Source organism: Scyliorhinus canicula, chromosome 1, assembly GCF_902713615.1.
Source record: "Scyliorhinus canicula chromosome 1, sScyCan1.1, whole genome shotgun sequence".
Lineage (NCBI taxonomy): Eukaryota > Metazoa > Chordata > Chondrichthyes > Carcharhiniformes > Scyliorhinidae > Scyliorhinus > Scyliorhinus canicula.
In genome coordinates this window covers 255,179,222-255,198,998 of record NC_052146.1, presented here as the reverse complement: position 1 = coordinate 255,198,998, position 19,777 = coordinate 255,179,222, and the positions used below count along the sequence as shown (strand labels likewise).

The 19,777-nt window shown below is 47.4% G+C and overlaps 1 protein-coding gene and 1 long non-coding RNA gene across 8 annotated transcripts in view; one reads left to right on the top strand and one right to left on the bottom strand.

Annotated features, from left to right (window-relative positions):
* Positions 1-19,777, top strand: part of ush2a (Usher syndrome 2A (autosomal recessive, mild)) — a 1,354,742-nt gene that overhangs the window by 71,375 nt on the left and 1,263,590 nt on the right. The gene's annotated exons all lie outside the window — the stretch shown is intronic.
* Positions 1-19,777, bottom strand: part of LOC119973510 — a 79,514-nt gene that overhangs the window by 11,783 nt on the left and 47,954 nt on the right. Inside the window, exon 2 of the long non-coding RNA XR_005462335.1 lies at positions 2,035-2,190. This is a non-coding gene — a long non-coding RNA (uncharacterized LOC119973510). The remainder of the gene's footprint in view (positions 1-2,034; positions 2,191-19,777) is intronic.

Sequence of the window (19,777 nt, the reverse complement as noted above, 5' to 3'; positions counted from 1 at the left end):
TCAAGGGACGTTACCCCATTGCTCATGTGCCCCTCTGCCGCTGCCAGGCTGGGGCACATGTAGGACCCCCACCAATGCTCCTGGGGGCTGGGGGGTCTTGGGCTGTGGACAAGGGGTTGACCCCAGGACCTTCTCCCCCCAGGATGGGGGGAACCATGTCAGCTATCCCTCCAAGTAATTGTTACCACCTCATGCCATTGGAATGTCTACTTTACCAAACAATTGTGCTATGCTCAATCAATAACAAATTCCAGCTGCAGACAATGAAAGACAGTTACAAGCCTGTGCTGCGTCTGGCACCTATTGCAATCATAAAGCCAACTGAGCCAATATAAGGTAAAGTCAATGTTCATTTACATTGCACTAAAAAAAGAATTTCTGGCCACACCATATAGAAACTTCAAAATATTGAATGCAAATCATGTCACCAATGACGAGCCCTGTTGTGCTTAAGGTAGCTTAAACTTACTGAGCCTGTGAGGGTTCCGTCTGGGAGGGTGTGCACTTCTCAGTTGTCATGGCATCATCAAATGAAGTGGTAATTCGAAGAGGGGCGGAGCAGAAGAGCTGGTGTCCTTGTCTGGAGTGTCCTGAGAGGAAGCCACAGAGATGGCAGGCAACTCATCTGCCAGTGTGAGGTGCATTTGGACCTCCCTGTTCACCATTGCTGGACAGACACGTAGCTGACAGACAAGGGCTGGGATTCTCCCCTACCTGGCGGGGCGGGGGGTCCCGGCGTGTTGGAGTGGCATGAACCACTCCGGCATCGGGCCGCCCCAAAGGTGCGGAAGTCTCTGCACCTTTAGGGGCCAAGCCCTCACATTGAGGGGCTAGGCCCGCGCCGGAGTAGTTCCCGCTCCGCCGGCTGGCATGAACGGTGTTTGGCGCCACACCAGCCGGGGCCGAAAGGACTTCGCCGGCCGGCGTAAGTCCGTGCATGCGCCGGAGCGTCATCGGCTGCTGACGTCATCCCGGCGCATGCGCAGGGGAGGGGGTCTTTTCCACCTCCGCCATGGTGAAGACCATGGCGAAGGCGGAAGAAAAAGAGTGCCCTCACGGCACAGGCCCGCCCGCCGATCGGTGGGCCCCGATCGCAGGCCAGGCCACCGTGGGGACCCCCCCTGTCAGATCGCTCCAACCCCCCCCCCCCCCCCCCCCCCAGGACCCCGGCGCCCACCCGCGCCGCCAATCCCACCGGTCAGGTAGGTGTTTTGATTCCCGCTGGCAGGAGAGGCTGGTCAGCGGCGGGACTTTGGCCCACGCGGGCCGGAGAATCGCCGCAGGGGGCCCGCTGACCGGAGTGGCGCAATTCCCGCCCCCGCCGAATCTCGGGTGGTGGAGAATTCGGGGCACGGCGGATGGGGATTGACGGTCGGCCCCGGGCGATTCTCCGGTCCGGCAGGGGGTGGGAGAATCCCACCCGAGGTGCCTCAATCATCTCTTATAGTGACCCCCTGAGTTCAATGGGCATTGTGTGGGTTTGTGTGTCTGAGCACAACCCCAGGAATCACTGACTCTTCTTGGACCTGGCTCTCCATGAGTCACCACTCTCTCAATGGAAACGACTGACCTGGGTCAACACGGTGCTCACATTGTGCACGGACTCCTCCATGACAAGGGACCATCCCACTCAGACCCTGGGAGATTTCCGCTGGACCTCCAGCATCCACCACCTAATGGGTGACTCCAGAGGCTCATCATCTGCTTATGACTCAGCATGGTCCCGGTCTCTTACAGGTCTCTGACTGCTGGTATCCTGGGACGTCTCTGCCTCTGCCAGCTCCTTTTATGCATCCGATGTGCCCTCATCACTGTGCGATACCTGTGGAGCCAATGGCGGAATGCCCACCCACTTGCTAATCTCTGCGCTGGTGCTGGCTTCATACGATGATGTGCAGGTGTCAATGTCTCATCATCAGAGATTAAAGGGGGCACACAATTGACATTCTTGCTGCAACATTTCCATTTCAACTAACAGGGCCCCATAATGTTTGCAGTCCCCGTTGTACTCACATCTGTGCACTGCACTCTTACCTTCATCTAAGATTCCTGCCTCACCATGACCGGAGAAGCAAGCTCCACTGTGGCATTCTATCTGTGGTTCATCCATCTTGTTGCAGCTCAGGATATGCTGATTGAGCACCCCACTGCCTGTTCTTCTGTGGCCTGCCTCATTATGGTTCCTCTCCTCTTGAAAGGGAAGAATAAAAATCATCATTAGTGCTCTGTCTCCCTTTCAGCTTGCCTCCCTGCCTGAGAGCTATGTTGTGGGTTGTACCAGAGTGGCACACCTCACCCTCTAATACATGCAGACCAAACGTGCAGACATCCCAGCCTTGACAGCGCAGGCTTGAGTGCCAGTTTACACACATACTCTTACACCTCTGAGCGTCACCAGGAAAGGAAACCCAACCACACTTCTCCACACAATTCCAAGCTATCGCTTTACTCATCCTTACTGACCGCAGAAGATCATTGAACCGTTTGCAGCATGAAAGTCACATGCGGTGCTTCACATAATGCCCACTGACCTGGGTGGTAAACCCTGTCCAGGCCTTCTCTGCGACATGTGGTAGCCCCCTCTTGCCATCCCTGGGCCTCAGAATGCCCCAACTGGGACTGAACTCCTCCACCAGAATTCCAAAGCATTCATCGTAAAAATAGGGGGCAGAGTGCCCACTGGTATTGCCCACCCCCTTATGTGCACACCAGGTGCTCAGGCCGGTACCATAAATAATTCTTCAATTGCAGGAAATCTCGAACACATGGGACAGTTTAAGGAGGAGGGATTGATCATTTAGGATCGAGATGAAAAGAAAGCTCTTTATTTGGAAGATTGTGAATCTTTGGAATTTTCTACTCAAGAAGGATGTAGATGCTCCATTGTCGAACACATTTAAGGCTGGGGTGGGATGTTTGGTCTCCCAGGGAATCAAGTGATATGGGGAGCATGTGGGAAACTAGAGTTGTGGCCCAAGATCAGTCATGACCATATTAAATAGAGGAGCGGCCTCAAGGGTCTGGATGGTCTATTTCTGCTCTGATTCTTTATGCTATGTTTATAGCAATCAGTACGCATAGTAAAGATAGTGATTGGGGATGGATAAATGGTCTGAGGTTTAAGAATGACAACACATCACCTCATGCCACCCATTCAAAAAATTTTGGGGTATGAAAAAACAAGCAGGAACAGAAAATAATTGAACATTTTTGTGACTCATCTTGCTGAGGTAGAGGTCCACCTTACTCTTCAGGGATTTCCATTGACATAAGAATCCACCCACCTCATTGACTTTTGTCATGTGAAGAGGATGTAGAAAGAACAGCACGGTAGCATGGTGGTTAGCGTCAATGCTTCACAGCTCCAGGGTCCCAGGTTCAGTTCCCGGCTGGGTCACTGTCTGTGCGGAGTCTGCACATCCTCCCCGTGTGTGCGTGGGTTTCCTCCGGGTGCTCCGGTTTCCTCCCACAGTCCAAAGATGTGCGGGTTAGGTGGATTGGCCATGCTAAATTGCCCGTAGTGTCCTAAAAAGTAAGGTTAAGGGGGGGTTGTTGGGTTATGGGTATAGGGTGGATACGTGGGTTTGAGTAGGGTGATCATGGCTCGGCACAACATCGAGGGCCGAAGGGCCTGTTCTGTGCTGTACTGTTCTATGTTCTATGTTCTATGTTCTATATTTTAGAATCAAGAGCTCTCGTTGTTGCACAGATCAACAAAGGGATCTACTGAGGTGAATAGAACAATATTTCAAATATTAAAATTTGATTACACTGATGTTTGACTCTGATCAAAGAGTTTCTACTATGGCATTGAATAATGTGTTACTCGATGTCAAGGTTGACATGCTTGCCAGTTTATCTGTAACAAAAGATATTACAACTGAAGTTACTTCTGGTGTTGATGTGGCCAAGGTAGACAGAGCTTTCATAGAATCATAGAATTTACAGTGCGGAAGGAGGCCATTCGGCCCATCGAATCTGCACCGGTCCTTGGAAAGAGCACCCCACATAAGCCCACACCTCCACCCTATTCCCATAATCCAGTAACTCCACCTAACCCTTTTGGACACCAAAGACAATTTCACATGACCAATTCACCTTTTTTGGACTGTGTGAGGAAACCGGAGCAACCGGAGGAAACCCACGCAGACACGGGAGAGAGTGCAAACTCCACACAGACAGTCACCTGAGGCCAGAATTGAACCCGGGTCCCTGGAGCTGTGAGCAGTGCTAACCACTGTGCCACCATGCTGCCCTTAAGGAGGTTTTATTGATGTAATGGATGAATGAGAATTAAAGAGACATTCCAAACTTTAATGTGTTTTGTACCTCCAAAGTGTCATTTTCATATCCTTACTGCAATTGGTTATTTGGATCTTCGAAACATATAACATAGGACCAAGTGTAAGCCATTTGGCCTTTCAAGCCTGCTCCACCATTCAATAAGATCATGGCTGATCTGGTTGTGGTCTCAGCTCCACTTTCCTGTCTCCCCTCCATAACCCATGTCTCCTTTATCCAACAAAAATTTGTTGAGGTGCCTTGAATAAATTCAATGGGCCTCCATCTGCAACTTTGTTAGGAAGAGAATTCAACATACCAGCGATCCTTTGGGAGAAAATGTTTCTCCTCGTCTCTGTCTTAAAAGGGAGATCTCTCAGTTTAAATCTACATCCTCTAGTTTTAAACCCCCTAAAAGAAGAAACATCTTCCAGGTATTGATCCTATCCAGTCCTCCCAGGACCTTTTATGTTTCAATAAGATCACCTCTCATTCTTCTAAAATCCAATGGGTCTAGGCCTATTCTGTTCAATCTTTATTCATAAGACAACCCCTTCATCCCAAGACTGAGTCCAGTGAACCTTCTCTGAACTGCTTTGAAAGCAATCATGTACATTTTAAAAACATGGAGGTGAAAACTGCATACAGTACTCCAGGTGTGGGGCGGGATTCTCTGACCTCCGGCGGGTCGGAGAATCCCCGGGAACGGTGTGAATCCCGCCCTGCCGCTCCGATGCCAGCTGCCCCGTATTCTCCGGCGGTGGTTTTCAGGTGGGGCGGGGTTTACGGCCTGCAGGTCGGGGGCCGTTGGCAGCACCCCCTCCCCCCGGCAATTCTCTGGGCCCCGATGGGCGAGCGGCCGTCGTTTCCTGGCCAATCCCGTAGGCGTGAAATGGACATGGTCCATCACGGCGGGACCTGGCTTGTAGGCCACTAGGTGAGTCCTCGGAGTGGGGGGGGGACGCGGGGGGTCCGGCCCGGGGGGTGGGGGCGGACCCACGGTGGCCTTATTCGTGATTGGGGACCATCGATCTGTGGGTAGCCCTGTGCCGTGGGGGCAATCTTTCCTTCCGCACCAGCCTTTGTAGGGCTCCACCATAGGTGGTGTAGAGAAGAACCCCTGCGCATGCGCAGGAAACACCAGCCGGTCTGCGCATGCGCGGAACCATGCCGGCGGTTCTGCGCATGCACCAACTCCCTTTGGCGCCGATTGGCGCGGCGCCAACCCTTCCGGCACTGGCCTAGCACCCGGAATTGCAGAGGATTCCACAACTTCTGGTTGGCCCGACGCCGGAGTGGTTCGTGCCATTCTTGGCGCGGACGTCGGGCCATTCCACCAATTGCCGGAGAATCCCGCCCATGGTCTCACAATGGTCCTGTTTAACGACAGTAAAACTTTCCTACTTTTATATTCCTCTTCCTTGCAATGAATACCAACATTCTATTTGTATTCCTTATTACTTGCTGTACCTACATACTAACTTTATGTGATTCATGTATCGGGACACCTAGATACCTCTATGCCATCAAATGTTGTGATCTTTTTCTGCTAAATAATATAATTCTTTCTGACAAATTAACAACTTCACATTTACCCACATTATACTCCATCTGCCAAATTTTTGCCAGTCATTTAATCTGTCTATAATCCCTTTGCAGATTCTCTGCCTCCTTTTAACAATGCACTTTCTCACTTATCTTGGTGTCATTGGCAAATTCAGATACTGTACTCTTTGCTCTCTTCATCTGTGTGGAAAAAGTAGATTACTTTAAAATAAAAGCATAATGATTAGTGCCTGAAAAACATATATTGGATGTTCGATTCTATGCTGGTGATTGTAGAATGATCTAAATTTTGATGCAGCGTTTCATGAATACCTAGCTATTATGTGCAAGAGTCCATAGGCACATGTGGGCAACATTGATGCCCTCACACTTTAGGGAATCATTCAGTTTTGAAACAATGTAACCCAAGGAAAACATGATAGGGCTGTTTGCTTTGGCATAAATGATATGTTACCTACTTGATACACCTGTGAGCTACATATTGACTAATGCTGTTGATGTCTTCTGTGGCATAGTGGAATGGGCAACGAGGCACAAAAGTTGAATACTGAAGTGACCTTGACTGTGCCTGTGATGCAGTTTGGCTGAAGATTAAATTCCAGCATACCGAATGACTGTCACAGCCTGTCTTGTGAATTAAATTTTATGAAGACGGAGTTCCTCAGGCAAATCCAGTTAAACATTTTTCTGTCTATATGTCTCTCTTCTAAGATTATGATGGCTGCAAGTTACCTGCATCTGATAAAGCCCTGCTTTCAGGGTATTTTTCTCTTCTTCCTACAAATAACACAAATTTAAAAGTATTTCCAAAGGGAATATGAAAGGTTTCTTCTCCCCCCCCCCCCCCCACCCCCCAGATATTTCCCACGTACATACTGCACCTCGGAGACATCACTCAAAGATGTGATCATTTGTCTGATGTCCATTATGGATGAGTTGAAAATTTGGCTCTACTTCTCATTATCAAGGATGAGGGTATTGCTGGGTAGGTCAACATTAATCTCTCATTTCTGTTTGCAGTAATAAGATGGTGGTAAGCCTCCTTGAATCACTGCACTGTATCAGTTTAATACAACCAAGATACTTCCCAGGTCACGCAGTGGGGTTCGAAGTAAACCATGATGCTGCTGCTTTGCAATTTTTAGCTGCTAAAGTTGGGAGGATGGAAAATAAAGTATTCCTATATGCTGCATGAAATAGATAAAGAAGACCCGTTCTTGTCTGGACAACATCTTAAGTCCAGTGGCACCTCAGACTGTATTGTTCCAGAGATCACACTATTCATACCTGGAAACCTGTCTTTATGGCCTTTGTTTTCCTGCAATGACTAAGCTGCGTGTTGACTTTTGGGCAGCTTCTAGGTCTGGAACCACTCTTCACATAATTGTGAAAGTCAAAAATGATAATTCTTTCCACAGGACCCTTCCAGGTCACTTCAGAGAACATCTGCAGTTCACTGGTAGACCTCCACTCACCTTTTTGGCCCACCTTATTTTTTGCCAACATTTTCAATGGAAGTGCTGGCCTCAAATAGGTGGAAGCATCATTTGAATATTAAATCGGAATGGTATTTTTCCTAGACACCATTACTGGGAATATAGGAGGCACATTTGTAACAACTAACATGGCCATGGAAACAGGACCGCTTGATCGTGGTATTAGAGCAACATTGCTTTCTATCCTTTCAGACAATAAATTATGTAACGTGTGGGAGCTAAAAAGAGGAGAAAAACAATATTTTAAAATGAACAAACCAAGAAGGGAAAACAAATCAAAAACATCATGCTGTTTCTACTATCTATTCACAGTTAGTCTCGCAGCTTGATTACTGTCAGTAGGCCAATCAATTTATACATTTACCACGCTGGTTACTTTCAATTGAACCCATGAATAAATGGTTGTAATCACTGTCTATGCTGATTATTCATAGGCATCACTATTGAAAATTTGGGAGAAACATTGAGCAAAGGTTTACCGTGGGCTTCAGGATTCCTCTAATAAGGTGCACGTCCATGAATCTTCTCTCAGTTGGATCACGATAGTAGTCCCAGAGATTCCTGTCTCTGACTCATTTCTATGGTTTGGTGGGCTCTGGCACTACTTCAAATACAGCGATGGGTATTGTCCAATCCACAATCCCTCGCTCTTCTTGTCTTCAGTGTTCTGAACTTTTCACCTGTATGACACACACAGTGATACAGGGAATCATTTGACCTCCTGCTTGGTGGGGGTGGGGCACCATTTAATCAGGTGGCATAGTGGTGAATGAAAACTCTGCCACTTCCCTGCCTCCACCCTGATTAAACCTGTGGCATGAAGGCCCCACTTAAAGACCTCATTCTGCCACTATAGCATGGTAAATATACCTTGCTAGTTCCCAGAGAGTCCCTTATTTAAAGGCACTCAGTGCCCGAATGAGTGATCTGGTATCAGGAAGGCGAAGGTTGGGCCCAATGAGAGCCACCCCCTGCCCTTACTGCTGACCCCCTCCCCGCAACTCTCTCAGTCCTACCATCACTCACCCCTGCCCTGGGATTCAGCGATGAACCTATGCCTTGGGTAAGTGTTTTATTGACAGCAGACACCACATCCCCAGTGGCACCTCTGTCCAATAGAGCTGCAGGCCTCTGATTGGCTAGGAGCTCTTGGTAGGTGGGATTTCCCTCTTCTAGTGTCCTTAATCCTGTGGAAAGGCCTGTTGATGGCCTGTCAAGTGCCTGATTGGATTGAGATGGGGTGGGCCTTCTGTAATAGAGGCAACATGCGAATCTCACCAGCCCTTCATATGGTGGTTGAAACCCCATTGCCTCACAGCCTTTGTTGTATGCTTAGGAACCTGATATACCACCAAGATATGTCTGAAGACTGCCAAACAGAAAACTGTTCCATGTGGAGATAGCCTAGTGTGTTTACTCTTTGCAAGAATTCCCAGTGTTCTGAACTGTCGACCAGAAAGAAACGCCACCCCAGTCCACTGTAATTAGCTTTATATTTACCCGTTGCTTCATAACTGTTCATCCCCATGGTAACCCTAGATCCACACGGGCATTCTTGCAACACACTTTACTTCTAAATCAAAATAAAAACAACATTGAAACCCTAAGTGAAAGCCAAACACCATAGCAAAAGGAAGCTTAAAGTTAGAATGAGTTAAGAGTTTGATTTGACTTAAGTTTGAAAGGTGATCATTACTTGTACTATAAATTTACAATGCCACTTTGTTCCAACTAGTCTTTTCCAATCACAGTATAGACTTGTTCCTTAACAGCACATAATGTTTTCTCCTTCTGCCTTATGCCTTTTCAGCTCTCTCTTTGGTCAATGCTGTCCCAACCACGCATTCTAAAGATCAATTATTGCAGTGTAAGATAATGTGCTTACAAGTTAAAGTTAATTGAACAGCTGTGTTGAATTGGTATTTTCATTAGGCAGCACTGTGGTTGTAATTACAAGTACATAGTTTTTTTTAAAAAGTAGTCTCAGTGTAACTTCATTAAAAGGTCATCAGCAATTGTCCACTTAATTCCATAAGAGGCTTTCTCTGTGTTGGGGCATAGTGGCAGTCAATTTTCCACATTTCACTTTGATTTTAGATTGTAGTTCTGCCAAGTTTATTGGCAAAACAACCATAAGGTGATCTATTTATCAGTAATCAAATAAGTATTTTTGTGCTTGGGTACTGCCGTTGATAAAATGAAATAAGAAGAGTAAATGCAGGAACTGTAGAGAAGATTGGTTAGCATCTGTAAAGAGAAAAGACAAATTGCATCATTTCAGATGTGGACCCTCTGCCATCTGTACACGTATTCACTGACCAGAATTTTTGGTCTTATTTCTGATTTTCAGATTTTGCACATTTTCATTTGTAGGGCGCGATTCTCTGGGTCCGTTAACTGTGGGTGCGATTCCGGATTGGCTGAAAACGCTCAGGGCGAGAACCTGATTTGAATGAATTCGAATGCATTTCAATATCATAAGCAAGGTTAGAGTCGAATCTCCAGATCTCATTGAATCTTCTCACCCATCAGCGTGATGTCATGCAGGCGAGAATCATTACTGCTTTTTAAAAGCAAGAACCAGGTGCCATGACCTCTTGAGAGGGCGGAAGGAGGCAAGAACTCCTCTCCACCTTGTACCAGGGGAGAGTATTCGCTGGCCAGCAATAGAGGGGGTTTGGTTCAAAGGTGTTTCCGGGGGGAGGCTGGGGTGGCGTTGGGCATGAGAGGGGGGTAGTTGGGGTCATCCTCCTCCTCTAGGATGGGGGTCACAGGTGGTAAGTGATGCCTTGAAACCTTCAGCCTGTCGGTTTTAGAAAGTGTTCACAGCCCTGAATGATTCTGGAGCCTGTCTGTTTTATTCATTGTGCACAGCCCTGAATGAGTCTGCTGCCTCTATGATCAGGAAGTGAAAATGAGAGCTTAGTTTACAGCTGTTAGTGACATGGGGGCATGGGGCATCTGTGGGTGTGGGGCTCATGAGGTGGAGAAAAAATGTGATGGGAGGTGAGGGAGAGGGGGGAAGATGCCAGACTCGTGGGCAAGCACTTAGAGATTATGCAGTGGCTGCCCAGGATAGTGCAAAGGCATGACAGCAATTGGATCTTGGAATGACACAGTATGATTATGAACGGTGCCTATTAGTCTTGCCTCCCTCAGCTACAGAGAATAATTGTGTTTGCTAACATTCCTGAGAACCATGTTTGTCAAACTAAATGGCCATCATGTGTTCAGCCTTAACCATGTCAGCTGCCCACATTCACAAATTCAAGGAGAGGGATGCAAACGCATGTGTCAAGGATTAAAGGTTGGATGCATGTGTTTGAGGGGGAACTTGTGTGCTCAATAGCTGGATCCCAGCAACTGCCATAGAGGAAACAATCACCCTCAATGTATACATAGCTGTCCAGTTGCCCATGCCCATGAGGGATGGATCAGCATTGAAACAGCCTGTCTGAACCCCCTGTGATGTATATATTAAGGTCGGGAATGACCAGACATAGGGCCACAGGTGACTCTGAAGGGGCGAGGGCATTGACCGGGGGCTCAAAGGCGAAGACAAAGGAGACTGAGGGTTTACAAGGCCCTAGTGTTCTTTGTGGAGCCGTCGAACAGCATGTGCCACTGGAAACTCCGCCTCAAGAGACAATGTGGCACCTGTGCGACTTTCATTCAAACCTGACACTTCATGAAGGAGGAAGGCACACCCTCTGAAGCGGAGGACGTTTAGGAAGGAGTGAGAGAGAGACCAAAGAAGAGTCAGAGGAAAGAGTCCAGGCAGGGACAAGGGATGGAGGGATGGCATGGGCAGGAGGACCAGGGATGCCCTCATCGCTTCCCAGTTCACACACTAGGACAATCATGTTGTCCGACAGCTCTACAACCACCACCCCCACCAAGACCTTAGTGACCCGCTCTGTGAACAAGGGTAGAGGTGTGCTACAAAAATATCTCATTTAGGTGCTGGGCCTGGTGAGCACTTGTGCATGCTTAACATGTCAATGCAGGAGGTTGATGATGACTTTCAGTGGGTAAAGCTCTGTCGTTCCTCAGCTTTTCTGTTGTCTTACTCCCATCTGCATGCTGCCAGCACGTTAACTCCTGGATTCACGTGTGAGGGTCAAGGGCCACATCCCTTTGTCCTGTTGCTGTAGAGTGGAATAAGGGGATAAGGTCTATGGTTCACAGCTTAGTGGCAGAGTCCTTCCAGGATGTATGTTTAGTTTCGTTTGATTGGGCTTTATTGTTTGCCTTACATTGAGAGATTGTGGGAAAAGCTGTGTTCAGATGGAGTAATCCATCCCAGTGGCAGAAGGCTCAAAGAGAATAAGGCTGTAAGATTGTGAACAACAAGGGGTTCTAATAAGCTAACTTGTGCATTTGGGACAAGTGTCTAACTTCACCCGTGCCCACTTTGTGCCCCTAAAATTTCTTAATCTTGCAAGCCTTACCACTACATCTACGTGTATTCCTAGGATGTGCATCAGAAGTGGAGGTGGCCTGCTGCCTTCCATGCCCTGTTGCCTGAGATTCCATTGGCGGGAGTCTTCTGGAGGGTCTGGCCTTGGAGTGCCCTGGCTGAATTTCAGGTGGCACTGATGTTGCAGGACCAGCTTGTTCTGCCTGCTGCCTCTGAGAATCACCGGTATCCAGAAGGGGGATTCAGAAGGGTTGGCCACTCCCAGGGTCTCCTGTGTGGAAGGCCCTATGATGTGCACCAGCGCTTCCTCCTCTCGCCAGGTGCTTGTGGGCCCTTGAGTTTCTCAATGGGACGGAGGAGTGAACTGCAGAAGCCTCAACATCATCTGGCGCTGCCAATCCTGGAGGCCCATCAGTATCTGCACCATGGTCTTGAAGCCCTCAACCATGGTCTTCAGGAACTGAGCCATGTTTTGGAGTTCGCCAGGCATGACTCTGACATCTTGTCCCCATGGCTTTCCCCTGTGGATACCACCTTTAGAGTTGGCTGGGTGTCATGCAATGCCAGCAGCATCTCCTTCAAATGAAAGCTTTGGGATTCCTCCATTCCGCCTTGCAGTCGCAGAAATGTCGCTGGCCACACTTTCTGGTATTCCAGGCTCTGCCTTTGCATCTCTAGCAGCTGAGAGACAGATGTGTCCAGAGACACAGGGCGCGATTCTCCGCACTCACGACGGGGGGGAGAATAGCGGGTGGCGCAAATTTTACGGCGACGCTGGTCCGACGCCCTCCCGCTATTCTCTCCCCCCCCCGACACGAATCGCTGCTCGCTGTTTTTTTACGGCGAGCAGCGATTCTCCCCTGGCCGATGGGCCGATTTCCACGGCCTTTATGGGCGTTTTCACGAATTTGAATACACCTGCTGTACAAGTTCGTGAAAACAGCGCCAAAGTGCCGTTCTGCACAACCATGCCACCGATTGGCACGGCCGCACCACGGCCGTGCTAAGGGTGGCAATGGCCCGCGATTGGTCCCCACCGATCGCGGGCAGCGGGTACTTACCCTGCGCACTCGTTGTTACTCTGCCGTCCCGCTGGATCAGTCCGCGGGGTGGCTGAGGGGCATTACCGACCGCGCATGTGCGGGTCTAACGCATATGCGCGGATGACGTCATCCGCGCATGCACGGGTTGGAGTCGTCCAATCCGCGCATGCGCGGCTGACGTTATCAATGCGTCAGCCGTCGCTAATTTTGGCGCGCGGGCAAAACGAAATTCGTTAAACCTGCGATGCCGTAGTTCACGGGGCCGCTATGCTAGCCTGACTGGGGAGCAGAATCGGGTACCGGGCAGGGGCTCGGAGGCTACCGTGTGTCCCAGGACACAGTGGAAACCGTGCTGGAGGGCCTCCTGCCACCACGCAGGTAGATTGTGGCCTTTCTCTCCTCCATGGCATCCAATATTCTTGTAAGGGCCCCCTTGGTGAATGGTGGAGCTGGTTTCTTGACTGCCATCCTTCCGGCCTGACTGTGACCAAGTGCTCTCTGAAGTCGTTTAAATGCAGCGCCTCCTTGCCTGAAGTGCACAGATGACCCCTGGGATGAATCAGGGGCTGGATTTTCCACAACCCGATGCTGAAATCGCGTTTAGCAATGGGACGTAGAATCTGTTTTCCTGCACGAAATCGGGACCGGCGGCGGTTCTGCGATTCTCTGCTCCCCCGAAAAGCGGCGTACTGTGTCGGGTTTCCACCGTCTCAGGCCATTGCCTGAGGCCCGCCCCGCTATTTTCCGTCCCCGACCGGCAGAATTCCCCAGGCCATGTTTCTAATGTGGTCCTGCCATGCAGGAAACTTGCGAGGCGGCTGCGGACTCAGTCTGTGGCCACCATAGTCAGAGGCGAGCCGATTGGAGAGCGGAGGGGGGCCTCATACAGGACTGGGGGCTATGTGTGTGGGCGGTCTGGGTCGGGTGAGTGACCAATACAGAGCACTATTTTGGCGGTCCAGGTCCGCAGGCTGAGTCCGCCATGGAGCATGGCGCGGGCGCTGGAGGCTGCCGCTGTGCGCATGTGCGGCCTCTGACGCGGAAGTGCGGGGGGCGGTATCGGCAGCTGGAGCTGCGAGCTTCACGACAGCTGCCTACTAGCCCCCTGCAGGGCTGTGAATTTGGCCTTTTGACATCAGTTTTCCAGGCATAAAAGACCACAGTTTCATGACGACGTGGGAACATGGTCCCAAAAACTGTGAATCCAGCCCCAGATTCCGGTAGTCGTTTTTCATGTGGGGAAAGTACATTTTTTCAAAGTGCCTGAAGATTGCAGTCTGGATTGCGCCGAAAAGACTCTTCTTTCAGAAAATTGTGACCATTATATAATTACACTGATTAGTCTTGTCTTGTTAAGTTGTAGTTACGAGGAGAAAGTAAGTCACATAAGTGTAAAGTTTAAATAAACGTGATATATAGTCTCTTATGTTTTGAAGGTTGAGGGTGATGTTTTTGAGTTCTTTAAATGATAAAGGATTGATATGGTAGACCCAGATAAAGTATTTCCTCTAGTGGGCGAATTTAAAACAAGGGGGCATAATTTTAAATTAAAACTGGATAATTTCAGAGAACATGTGCTGGATTCTCCATTTTCGGGACTGTGTACCACGCTGACGTGAAAACTGTACGCCAGGAAAACTCGCATCAAAAGGCCACAGATTCACCGTCTTGCAGGGGGCTAGCAGTTAGCTGTCGTGGAGCTTGTGGCTCCAGCTGCCGATATGTCCCCTCGCACTTCTGGGTCAGAGGCCGTGCATGCGCACGGTGGCGGCCTCCAGCGGCCGCGCGGTTCTCCATGGTTAACTCAGCCCGCAGACCTGGACCGTGGAAATAGTGCCCCAATCAGCCGCTCGCCCGACCCGGACTGCTTGCACAAACACAGCCCTGTCCTGAATAAGCAACCCCCCCCCCCCCCCCCCACCCTCTGACTGGCCTGCCCCCCACAGTGGCGGCCGCGGACTGAGTCAACAGCCGCCTCGTCTGTTTCCTGAACGGCAGGACCAGATTGGATCCAAATCGTCTGGCCGGTCAGGGACAGAGAATAGCGGGGCGGGCCTCAGGCAATGGCCTGAGGCGGTGGATAATCGGCGCGGAGAACATCATTTTTTTGGGGGAGCGGAGAATCGCGGAACTGGTGCCAATTTCATGTGTGAGACTGGATTCTCCGCCCCATCGCCAAGGCGATTGGGGTGCGGAGAACACAGCCCCATATTTTGCACATCTAGAGGACTAACTTTCCAAAAGCCTTTAGCTGCTTGGTGAATTGAAATTTTTAAGAATGAGATCAATGTTCGACCAGTCAACGCTGCAAAACCTCTTCACTCATGTATTTGAACTTATGTCAAAATTGGGAGCATTGTCCACAGACTGGTCAAGCAACAGCATTCTATAACCATACTCGCAGAATCATACATCTCAGGTAACATCCCAGCCATCTTCTCTGCAAGAAAATGGAACTGTGTCAGTGAATGTGGGTGCAATAAATTTGGCTGATATAGTTCTCATAATTGAATAATTAATAATGTGTGCAAGCTGTGTGATGTAGATATAAGGCTATCGGTGCTAATTGTGCGAGGGGAGGTGAAGCTTTGAGTGTGATGCATCAGTCACAGTTGACAGAGATTGTGATCGGTAAATAATGGGGGTGAATTGAGCAGTGTGTGTGGCTATTAGTGTAGTTGGTGAGCTATGATGTTTGAAGATTAATTCAGTGATCTTGACCACTCCTGTGAGGTCATTGAACTTCTTCCAGGACCTTGGGGGCTAGGTTCCTGATCTTCTCTTGTTATCTTCTGAGCATTTGTATGGATAACTTGCCGGTCCCCTATGGATAGAGGACGTCACTCCTCCATTCCATTTCCTCCACTATAGTGACCAGATCAGCGCCAGAGAACCTTGGAGCATGCTCTTTACTCAGTTGCAGCATAATTCAGTGTTTTTCTTTCTCCCATCCCTTTTGCAACTTGACCGCTACCTGTCCCAGCCAATATGCATCTCCGCTTTAAGAGATGCAGGCTGGCTTTAAATAGCACAAGCTAACTTTGAGTGTTGCTAGCACTGTACCAATGTAAGACCATTGCTGGGGCATGAAGCCACTCAGGGACATGTTTACTGTGTGCTGCATGCAGCTTATCATGCAAATTAGCGGTCAATGTGAAATTTAGTGCTATCTAACCGGAAGCAGTGGCTGCAGGTTAATTGCCCATTGCGATACCGTAATGAACTCCAATAGGCTTTATTGGTTGGCCAATTGGAGTAAGAGCTCCCTCAATGAGCTATCATATAATCACCTGTGTAGGCTTTGTGAGCAGTCTTAAGTTGACTGGACTGCTAACAGCACTGTTTGTAGCTGCTCCTGTAACATCGTTATTGTAAATAAATATTGGTGTGGTGACGGAGCTCCTGCCTCCCGTGGATTACTACAGATACCCTTGCCCATTTTCAGACCTGGTCCTACTTTGCAGCCAATGTCTTCATTATTCTTTAAATAACTCCACACTATTACAATATTGCAGTGGCAAGAGTTTCTGCAAAGCTTTCGCTATTCATTTGTAAAATGAATGGCTTAATGGTTGAAATATAAATGCTTCTTAAAAATTTCAGCAACAATACAAAATGTTTTGAAGCTATCCAAAGTAATTTTGAACCTTGACTTTTTTCTGCCTGGCGCCCATATCGGGATAATGTATTTTTTTTTTCATTTCATCTGGTTTTGGAACATTATAGCTTTGCTGAAGATGAGATGCAAAAGAAAGAAAGGTAGTTGAAATCCTGTATGCACAAGGGTAACATTGACTGAATTATGCTTCAGGGGTTGAAAAGCTGCAAGAATCCCTATTAAAATCTGAATTATCATATCAGTAACTGGAAAATGTGAAATATTCACCAGCCCAGGTAAAAATGTCTTCATAAAATGTTTGATTCTCATAGATCCTTCATGAATGGGTTGATATCCCTTTTTTTCATACAGTGCATGTTATAAATAAAAAATCCTATAAGTCTCTCAAGAGCAAAGTCTGTCTTTTTCGATTTACAAAACATGTTTGATGATGTCATATATGATTATTCAATGAACTAACTTTTTGTTGGAAAAACACATGGAATTGCAGTTTTGAAGAAATGTTACCGTTAATGAGAGTGAGTGTATTCAGTATTGCTGCTTTTCCTTCAGAAAAAAGGCAGATTGTTGATTCTTTGTGCCACGTTGCTTTGAATGTTGCTATGGTGATAATTGCAGTTTGGATCTTATTCTGCAACTTGCAGAAGGTCATTAATCTGCTGGAAAGCAATTGTCCCTCAATCATATACAATTCTGACGTGCAGTCCCTGCTCCCATGTTAATTGTTTGAAGTTCATTTGTTGCACAAATCTCTTTAATGACTTTCCACAAAACCTATTTTGACAGAAATTTAATAAAAGAAATATTATGCATGGATCATCATAAAAGCTGCGTTTGGGATGGATCAAGCAAAATTGCTCACTGGAAGAGACACTGCTAACCTGTTACAATAAAATAGTTTATCGTGTTTTTTCAAGCGTTCTTTATCTTTAGACAATTTTAATCGTGCCTACATGTTTAACTGCTAAGTGTATTGCTTTGCTTTGCTTTGCTTTCCCTGGGATTTGTATAGCTGAAAGAAAAAAAATGCTTGTATCACAAATAAATAGGTATTCAATTTATTTGTACTCACGACAATGTCGTACTTGGACCTTTTAATCTGTTTACAGTTACACCCTAGTTCATGTTCAGACACACGTCAAAAAATATTCCTCACTGGACAATTACATTACAGAGAAGGTGGCTTACAGTTTACTGCTCATGTGTGTTAGTAGAGAAATGGGACGGGTTACCTTCACACTAAAGCAGAAAATTCCACTCGGTGACCTTTCGCCAGAACTGGATTCAAATTATTTCAGGATCGGGAATTTCCTCGGGGTTGCTCGACTGTGCCACCGTAACTTACCGAGCAGCGGAGTGGAAATGGTTTCCAATGAAGTTAAGTTGATGGAGTGGCTTTTTTCAGCCAGGAGTTTTGCCAGAGCTCTGCAAATTAATGGGGCAACTGTTTTCAACTGAATAGTATAAACATTGCTGACTACATGATCAAGTTTGACACCTTGTCATCCACATTCTGCCTAAAACAAATTGGCAGAAAGCAATGCTCTCTGCCTCTGTAGTGAAGCTTAATTGATGCGTGCATTTTAATTCCAAAAAAATTCCAAGCATATTTACTTGTATAGATTTGTTGGGAGGATAAAGATGTGAAAGATCAGTCATTTTATTTTTTTTATTATTTTATAAATTTAGAGTACCCAATTGATTTTTTCCAATTAAGGGGCAATTTAGCGTGTTCAATCCACCTACTTTGCACATCTTTGGGTTGTGGGGGCGAAACCCACGCAAACACGGACAGTGACCCAGAGGCGGGATCGAATCTGGGACCTCAGCGCCGTGAGACTGCAGTGCTACCACTGCACCACCGTGCTGCCCAGATCAGTCTTTTTCTGACATCATCTTTCACCATTATCCTTGTATTCTTCAATTCTCATCCCCTTCTTCCAAGAAAGCCAAAGCCTGTTGGGACATACTCATTGTAAAGGTGAAGTATCATCAAGCACATGGGCCCAGAACTTTCTGGTTGTTCACATTGATCTTCTGGTCCTGTTGATGGCGCAGCCCTGCTATAGGTTTCACGGTGGCAAAGGATGAATTCAACAGGAAACCCCGTTGATATAGCTAGTGAAACTTGGTTAACAGCAGAAAAAAATAGTACCTGGTGAGCATGGGACTTTAAATATCTGAAGAGTCACAGGAATTATATCAGGTTAGATCGGTTATTCTTATGAAGAAATGCTTGGCAAATTGGGCTTTATCACTGAAGCTGTGAATGTCACAGGGAAATCGAACACATGTTTAACCCATTTCAAATTTTTTGATTACAAGTTGTTTCCATTGGTTGGCACGTAAACTTGGGAAAGACAACTTCAAGATTGTTACTAAAAAGAACGAGGGGGTCAAAATAGTTCCAGAGGTCTACAGCTCAGAAAAGGCCCTTTGGCCCATCCCGACTGCGTTGTTCAAAAGCAACCACCTATCTATTCTCATCCCATTTTCCAGCATTTGGCCCTTAGCCTTGTATGCCTTGGCATCGCATCTAACTGCTTCTTAAATGTTATGAGGGCTTCTGTCTCCACCATCCTTTCAGGCAGTGAGTTCCAAACTTCCATCACTCTCTGGGTGAAAAAGATTTTCCTCGCATGCCCTCTAAACCTTCTGCCCTTAACCTTAAATCTATGTCCTATGGTCATTGACCCCTCCATCAATTATCTATGCCCCTCATAATTTTATATATCTTAATCATGTCTCCTCTGCTCCAAGGAAAACAACCCCAATCTATCCAATCTCCCTTCATAACTAAAACTCTCCAGCCAGGCAATATCCCGGTGAATCTGTTCTGCACCCTTTCCAGTGCTATCATATCCCTCCTATAGTGCATTTTCCAGAACTGCATACAATACTCTTAACTGTGGTTTAACCAACATTTTAAATAGTTCCAGCGACTCTATGGCATTCTCCTACTGCGCTCACCCCGCGATGGGAAATTCCCACCTGAAGTCAATGGACCTTTACATGGTCCGCGGCCTGCCCGTGGTGATCTTCCAGCAGATGGGCGGAAGAATCCGGACTTATGCCTCGGCTAATTTCAGGCAGGTATACCATATACTTTCTTACCCACTTTATCCATTTGCCCTGCTGTATAATACAACCAAAGTTGCCCTGTTCAAGTCTTTAAGTTGCCCGATGTGTTTATGTGTTTTGTGCTGCCACCAGTATTTGACCACAGCCAGGAGGACTGTGTGGTGGACCAGGGGTTGATCTTGAATGTACAAAATGACTTAGTTCCATGGAATCAGACAAGCATGTTGTCACCACCCACCAAAAACAGAGCCATTTCAGGTGAGTTGTTCAC